At 37.1% G+C, this 7,114-nt stretch overlaps 1 long non-coding RNA gene across 1 annotated transcript; it reads right to left on the bottom strand.

Moving 5' to 3' along the window:
- Positions 1 to 280: 280 nt before the first annotated feature.
- Positions 281 to 6,594, bottom strand: LOC129771790 (uncharacterized). Its single transcript, XR_008742476.1, has 3 exons — positions 5,836 to 6,594; positions 613 to 929; positions 281 to 549 (listed from the first exon to the last, which is right to left on the bottom strand). It is a non-coding gene; the product is annotated as an uncharacterized LOC129771790 (long non-coding RNA).
- Between the last annotated feature and the right edge of the window lie 520 nt (positions 6,595 to 7,114).

The following is a 7,114-nucleotide window of genomic DNA, read 5'->3' as shown; positions in this document are numbered from 1 at the left end:
TTATTTTTTTTACCACACTGAGAGGAAAATTTAGTAAATATGACGAATTTTTTGGTACATGTTACCAATTCTCTAGTCATTTTCTACCCTACTAATCATTGGTACATGTTACAAAAAAAGAATGGTAGGCACATATGTCAAACAAACTACAAATTGTTGGTCCAACATTGGTGCAATAACAGTGAAAATTTTGCTTCATATTTGTGAGGAGTAATCATCAGGGATAATGACAATATTTTTTAATGATCATTTTTAATTTAAAAAATTGTATTTGATTGCGTTTAATTCTACATACTTAGAATACATTATACTAATAACTTATTCTATAAACAACATCAATAATTCTCGTTGGAATCATTCTATAAACTGCGTACAAGAGGCAAATTTTAATCGCAGCCTCAACCACCTCAATTTGATGAGCATTTCCAAAGCAAGTTCCCGTTCCTCTTCCTGCTGCATCGCTCTGATTTGCATTAGCTGATTAGCAGCTGATTAGCAGAGTGACGGTAGAATTAGCACGTTTCATCCGTATTTTGTTCTCTCGTGTCCCTATGAAGAAAAGAAATACATATGTTAATGATATTAAATATGCAATGAATTATGTATGTTCACCTTAAGTTTTTTACGGTCGATGATGTGTTGAAGAAAGATTCCAATCTTAGCGACAAACTCGTCGTTACCTTCAATCCCATAGCTTGGATGGTTTTTGGTAAACAAGTATTACGAGTCTGGGATCATGCCAGCTGTAAAGACAAGGAAAAAGGTCAAAAGTGTTGTAATGTATAGAATATAACTGATGTTTATCCTTGGCGGGAATATGAAAATAGTTTCCCGACCGAGGTGACTGATGTAATGATGTAAAAAAAACGAATACTTATCTCCGATTTGTTTATGATGTATGATTGTACTGCATATACTTTTAAGGTCAACTAAAAAAGAAAAAAATGGTATTAGGTTAATGAAAAACATGAAAACAAATTCTCGGGGGAGATGAATACATAATTGAATTCAATAAAAACAAAGTGCTTACCTCCGAATCGCTTCGTCTCCAAAAGACAAAAGACAAAGTGCGCACATCACAGTTGTTAGGTATGACAATAAAAACAAATTTACTAATGGTATGAAGTAAAATATACGAATTCCTGGTAGGAACATTCATTGCGTCTGACATCTTTTTTACGCAATTTTAGTAATATTTACAAAAAATGTGTATATTTTACCAATGTTTTTGCTACTAAAGATTTGGTAGCTGCTTTTACTAAACTATTTCTCCAGTGCATTCACGCTCCGCCGAAATGTGGCGAAGCGGGAGGATTGAAGTGCCATTTAACTTCGTCATTCGATAATTTTTTAAGCATTCTGTCGAACTCGTTTTTCGCTCCAATGAAATTAGTTCCATTGTCGCTAAATAATTCTTGTACTTTACCTCTACGATATTGTAGATTTCGAAAGCATATAATGAAAGAGTCTGTGCTCATATCTTGTGCTAGTACAAGATGCACTGCTCTAGTGATCAGACAGGTGAATAGGCATCCCCAGCGTTTTTCTACTCGTTTGCCTATAGATACACAATATGGCCCGAAATAGTCTGTTCCAGTATACGTAAATGGTTTGCAATATGGCGTAACTCTACATGGTGGTAGGACTGACATTATTGGGGGAACAGGTTTCGCGGACATGTTTTTACAGTACTGACAGTTTCTTTTAACGGTTTTAATTGCGACTCTTATGTTTGTGATCCAAAACTTTTGTCGTACGGCTGCTATCACCGTTTCGCTTTTTCTATGCCGATATTTCTCATGGTAATGGCGTAATATTAATGTGCTTACGTAGTGTTTGTAAGACAGTATGATAGGCGTTCTAGCTGAAGTAGGTAGACAGTTAGCATTTTCAATGCGTCCTCTTGATCTTATCAGTCCGTGTGCGCAGAGCTCAGGATTGAGCGTTCTTATCTCGCTTTGTTGGTGGATTTTCTCTCCCTTCTATAATAGTTCCATTTCGCTGGGATATGACTCCCATTGCGCTTTTTGAATTAAGAGGCGTTCGGCATAATCCAAATCAACTTTCTCGACGGTTTTGTTGAATTTTATTTTTCTCACTTTTGATTTTAACCAATCAATATATTTGAATACAATGGCTAGTGATCGCTTTAGCCTTGTAAATTCCGAACACCAATTTATGTGAATATTATCAAGACCATTGATTTTTTTCGATTTGATAGGGTACATGGGTCTAATTTCTTCGGAAGTATAAATTTTTTCATCTTCCTTGGGCCAATTTTCCTCATTGGCATGTAAGAACTCGGGACCAGAGAACCAGATCGAGTTATGTTTTGTATATTTCGTAGCTTCATCAGCTGGATTATTTTTGCTATTTACCCATTTCCATTGATTTACATATGTTGTTTCTAAGATTTCTCCAATTCTTAAGGCAACAAACTGCTTATATTTGCGTGGTTCTGAGCGAATCCACGCTAATACTGTTCTTGAATCTGTCCAAAAAACTACTCTTTTTATTGATATGCGCAGTTCATCTTTCACCGTCTTTACCAACCTAGTTCCTAATACCGCGGCTTGTAATTCAAGCCGTGGTACAGAAATAATTTTAGTTGGTGCTACCCTTGCCTTCGCGGCTACGATATTGATGTCAGTGCATGATTCATATATATTTTTAAGGTACACTACATGCGAAGGCATTCTCTGATGCATCTACGAATACATGTAGCTCTCGTTCCTTAGGGTAAGAAAATTTACTATATGAGCGTAGTATTTTGGTCGATTTAGCTTCTTCGAGTCTTTGATGCCATTTTTCCCACTTAACCTTCATGGTTGAGTTAATTGGTTCATCCCATGTAATTCCACTTTTCCAAAGCTCTTGCATTAAGATTCTAGATTGAATTGTTATATGCGAAAGTAATCCTAGCGGGTCATAAACACTCATGCTTTGTGAGAGCAATCGTCGTTTAGTAAATTCTTGAGTAATAGGGATTTCTACTTTGTAGCTTATACAATCTTCTTTTGTATCCCAGTATATTCCAAGTACTTTCTCGTATGATTCCTCGCGTTTTTCGAACAACTCTTTTTTAATTTCAGTCCTATTTTCCATCGGAATTTTTTCTAGCAGCTCCTCGCTATTGGATGTAAAGTTCCTAATGTTAAAGTGGCCATGTTTATGTATCGCAATAACCTCGTTTACGATTTTTGACGCGTCTTTTAAGTCATTGAAACTATCTAGGTAGTCATCCACGTAATGGTTGTTTTGTATAGCTTCTACCGCTTGTGGGTGAGCCTCTCTAAATTTCTCTGCGTTTGAATTCTTCACGAATTGTGCACAAGCTGGTGAGCAAGTAGCTCCAAACGTCATTACTTGCATCACGTATACTTCGGGATCTGTATCAAAATTCTCCCTAAATAAGAACCTTTGAGCATTATGATCCTCTTTTCTTATTTTTACTTGATGGAACATTTCTTGAATGTCCCCAGCAATTGCAAATTTTCCCTCTCTAAACCGTATTAAAACTCCTTGCAGCGACGTTGTTGCGTCTGGGCCTGTTAATAGCTTTGTGTTTAAAGATTCTCCTTTAACCTTTGCAGCAGCATCAAATACAAGTCGTGGTTTTGTAGGGAATTTATTTGGGTTTACCACTGTAAAGTGTGGTAGATAGAAGTTTTTGGGATCGTGTTTCTGTTGCTCTTTAGAAGTGAGTTTTCTTGCGTATCCCTTGATTACATACTCTTTAATTTTGTCCACGTACCATTTTTTCAAGGCTGGATTTTTATTCATCCTTGATTCCTGACCGTGAAGTCTGTTCAAGGCTGATTGATAGCTATTTGGGAACTGTACATTATCATGTTTCCACAACAGTCCGATTTCATACCTTCCTTCTTGATAAGTCAGAGTTTTATTCATGCTCTCTCAATCGCTCTTTTCTCATCGTTAGACATCAATGCCTTCACAGGTGCTTTTGCTCCAAAGTCTTCTAAACTGAAGTAACCTTCCATCAGTCTGTTGAATAGATCTGATGAGTCAATTTCGTCATTGGTGAGTGCATGCTCTTTTTGTGTTTTACATTCATTTGTCTGTCCAAATAGCACCCATCCGAGCTTAGTTCTCTGTGCAACTGGTTCATTAAACCTACCCGATCTCGCCTCACTACCGCTTATCAAATATGCGTGTGAGAGACCCAACAATATTTCTGGTTTGGCGTTATTATATCCTTTTAAGGCTAAACCTTTTAAATGGTCATATTTTTGTTGCAATTCATCAACACACATTGATTGAGACGGAAGCGATAAATCTGATACGGTTCTCAGATTTTTCAAATAGAAATGTTGATCATTGCTCCCGCATATACCTACAGTAACTTCTTCACTGTCTAATTCTTGTTGAGTTTCGCCATTAGTCCAAATCAATGTCAATGGATTATTCCGACCCTTCATTCTTAGTTTGGTTTTAATGTCATCGTGAATTAAGCTCACAGACGACCCTGGATCAATAAATGCGAAAGTTTGAATCTTCTTACTTCCGTTGTCTAGCGTAACCGGAATAATTTAATACAAAACTTTCTTCTCCTTATTCACGTGACAATTGACGAACTCCTGAGGAACACTGTCCTTGCCTTTTTCGCTACTTCTGTGCAATAGAGGATGGTGTTTGAATTTACATCCATCAACTCCACAAGGCTTTGCTATCCTACAGTTCTTTGCCATATGGTTCGTGAAATTACAGCAGGCTAAACATAGTTTATGTTTATAAATGAAATCATATCTCTGAGGAACATTCATTTTTTCAAATTCTGGACATGCTGATGTTTTGTGATCACGTTTGCATAAGAAACATTTAAGCGGACGCTTGTGTTTGGAATTCGTTTGCCTTGTAACAAGGGTGTTTAGACGATCAACTCTAGTATTTCGCTCGTTATTTTCCGAGAGTAGCATTGTAGCTAATTCTTCATGCGGTTTCAACCAGTCATTAAAATCTTCTATATCTCCTCTATCTCTCTTTGAATCTGACACGAATTTTATCCATTGAAAATGTAGGGGTTTTGGGAGTTTTGCAACCAAGTCACGAATCAATCTTGGATCATTTAGATATTCATCATGTTTTAACATTTTAACGTTTGTTACGAAGCAGTCGATCGACGTGACAAAATCAATGACTGTTTGTGGTGACTCAAAACGAGGGTTCTTGACATTTATCGCATCTTTCAACAAATTTGAGTATATTGTTTCTGGGTTACCAAAACGCATCTCTAATTTCTCCATTATTTTGGGAACGTTTGATTTATCTATTAGGAGCGCACTTACTAACCTCAGTGCGTCTCCTTTTAGATGCTTTTGAAGGCGATTTATATTTTCTAATTCAGAAAATTTTCCTTGAAGGGTGGTTTCCTCAAAAGTTATTTTAAATCTAGGCCACACTCTGTGTGAGCCGTCAAATATTGGAAGATCTGAAAGAGATTGTCTTACCATTAATCTAGAGAGATCGAGATTTTCTTCTTTCTTTTCCGTTTTAACGTTTTGGAAAGATTCTACCAGAGTTTGTATCGATTCTCTGTGAATTCTCATAAGATCCTCTAGTGAAGTTGCAGACTTTGATTGGAGCCTAAGCAACTCACTTTCTATGCGTTTACATTTGATACATAACCATCTTTCATTTTTGGCAGGTTTTTGTTTTAGACCTGCGCATGTCAAATGAAACCATCGGTCGCATTCGTCACATGCTACTAGGTCATCCCTAGAGTCGGGTTCATTGCACAATCGGCAATTTCCATTCTTATTATTAGTGAATTGTACAGACATTTTCCTTACTTATTTATATGTGTGAATTTTATACCTGTTTCCGGTGAAGTCGTCTTGTACTAAGTCACTCTGGTTTCGCTCCTACTGCGATGGTTTTCTACTGATGCTGCTACCGTTGCTGCTGTTGATGCTGACTGGTTGTCAGTTCTCCCCTGCTGGTGTGGTGCCTGGTTCGACCGCCCGTCGCTCCCAGGTCTTTGTTCAACAGCTACTTCGCTGCTGCAGTTGGTTCGTTTTCAACTGTTTGTGACACCGGACACTGGTAAATTGAAACTCTTTTAGAGTTTTCACTGGCTATCACCGCCAATTTATTTTTGTTCGCAATCGACAAGCACTGTTAATTTTTTTTTTAAATTACTTGGCAATCACTGTCGTTTTGTTTTTGTTCGCAATCGACAAGCACTGTCAATTTTTGAAAAATCATTTGGCAATCACTGCCGTTTTAGCTTTTGTTCACAATCGACAATCACTGTCGATTTTTTGAAAAATCACTTGGCAATCACTGCCGTTTTAGCTTTTGTTCACAATCGACAATCACTGTAAATTTTTTTGAAAAATCACTTGGCAATCACTGCCGTTTTAGCTTTTGTTCACAATCGACAATCACTGTCAATTTTTTTGAAAATCACTTGGCAATCACTGCCGTTTTAGCTTTTGTTCACAATCGACAATCACTGTCAATTTTTTTGAAAATCACTTGGCAATCACTGCCGTTTTAGCTTTTGTTCACAATCGACAATCACTGTCAATTTTTTTGAAAATCATTTGGCAATCACTGCCGTTTTAGCTTTTGTGCACAATCGACAATCACTGTCATTTTTTTTGAAAATCACTTGGCAATCACTGCCGTTTTAGCTTTTGTTCACAATCGACAATCACTGTCAATTTTTTTGAAAATCATTTGGCAATCACTGCCGTTTTAGCTTTTATTCACAGGTCGCTTATGGATGAATCAGGAATCCGCACTGAAACTTTCACACTCCTCTCTGGAGCCACCATGAAAATTTCTTTCCTGACAAATAAAAAAATTTTTACGCTTTTTCGCGTGAGTTCGTGATTTTAGACTAACTTTATTTTCCAAATATGTACAATATATATACAGACATTCTTAACCTAAAGATAAGGAATATCTCCTCTCTCTTTCATGAAACCGATACACATCGGTTCCATTTTTCTTAGATCACCCACATGGACAATCTTCTACATTATCTCCACGCGACGACCACGTGGTCGTCACCGTGGGCCTATCTTATTTTCGAGTTGGCCCTTTCCATCCTTCGCCCTAAAAATAAACCTGAACAAACATCATCTTA

Source organism: Toxorhynchites rutilus, chromosome 2, assembly GCF_029784135.1.
Source record: "Toxorhynchites rutilus septentrionalis strain SRP chromosome 2, ASM2978413v1, whole genome shotgun sequence".
NCBI classification, from domain to species: Eukaryota; Metazoa; Arthropoda; class Insecta; order Diptera; family Culicidae; genus Toxorhynchites; species Toxorhynchites rutilus.
The sequence above is the reverse complement of the archived record's forward strand: the minus strand, read 5'-3'. Positions and strand labels throughout refer to the sequence as shown.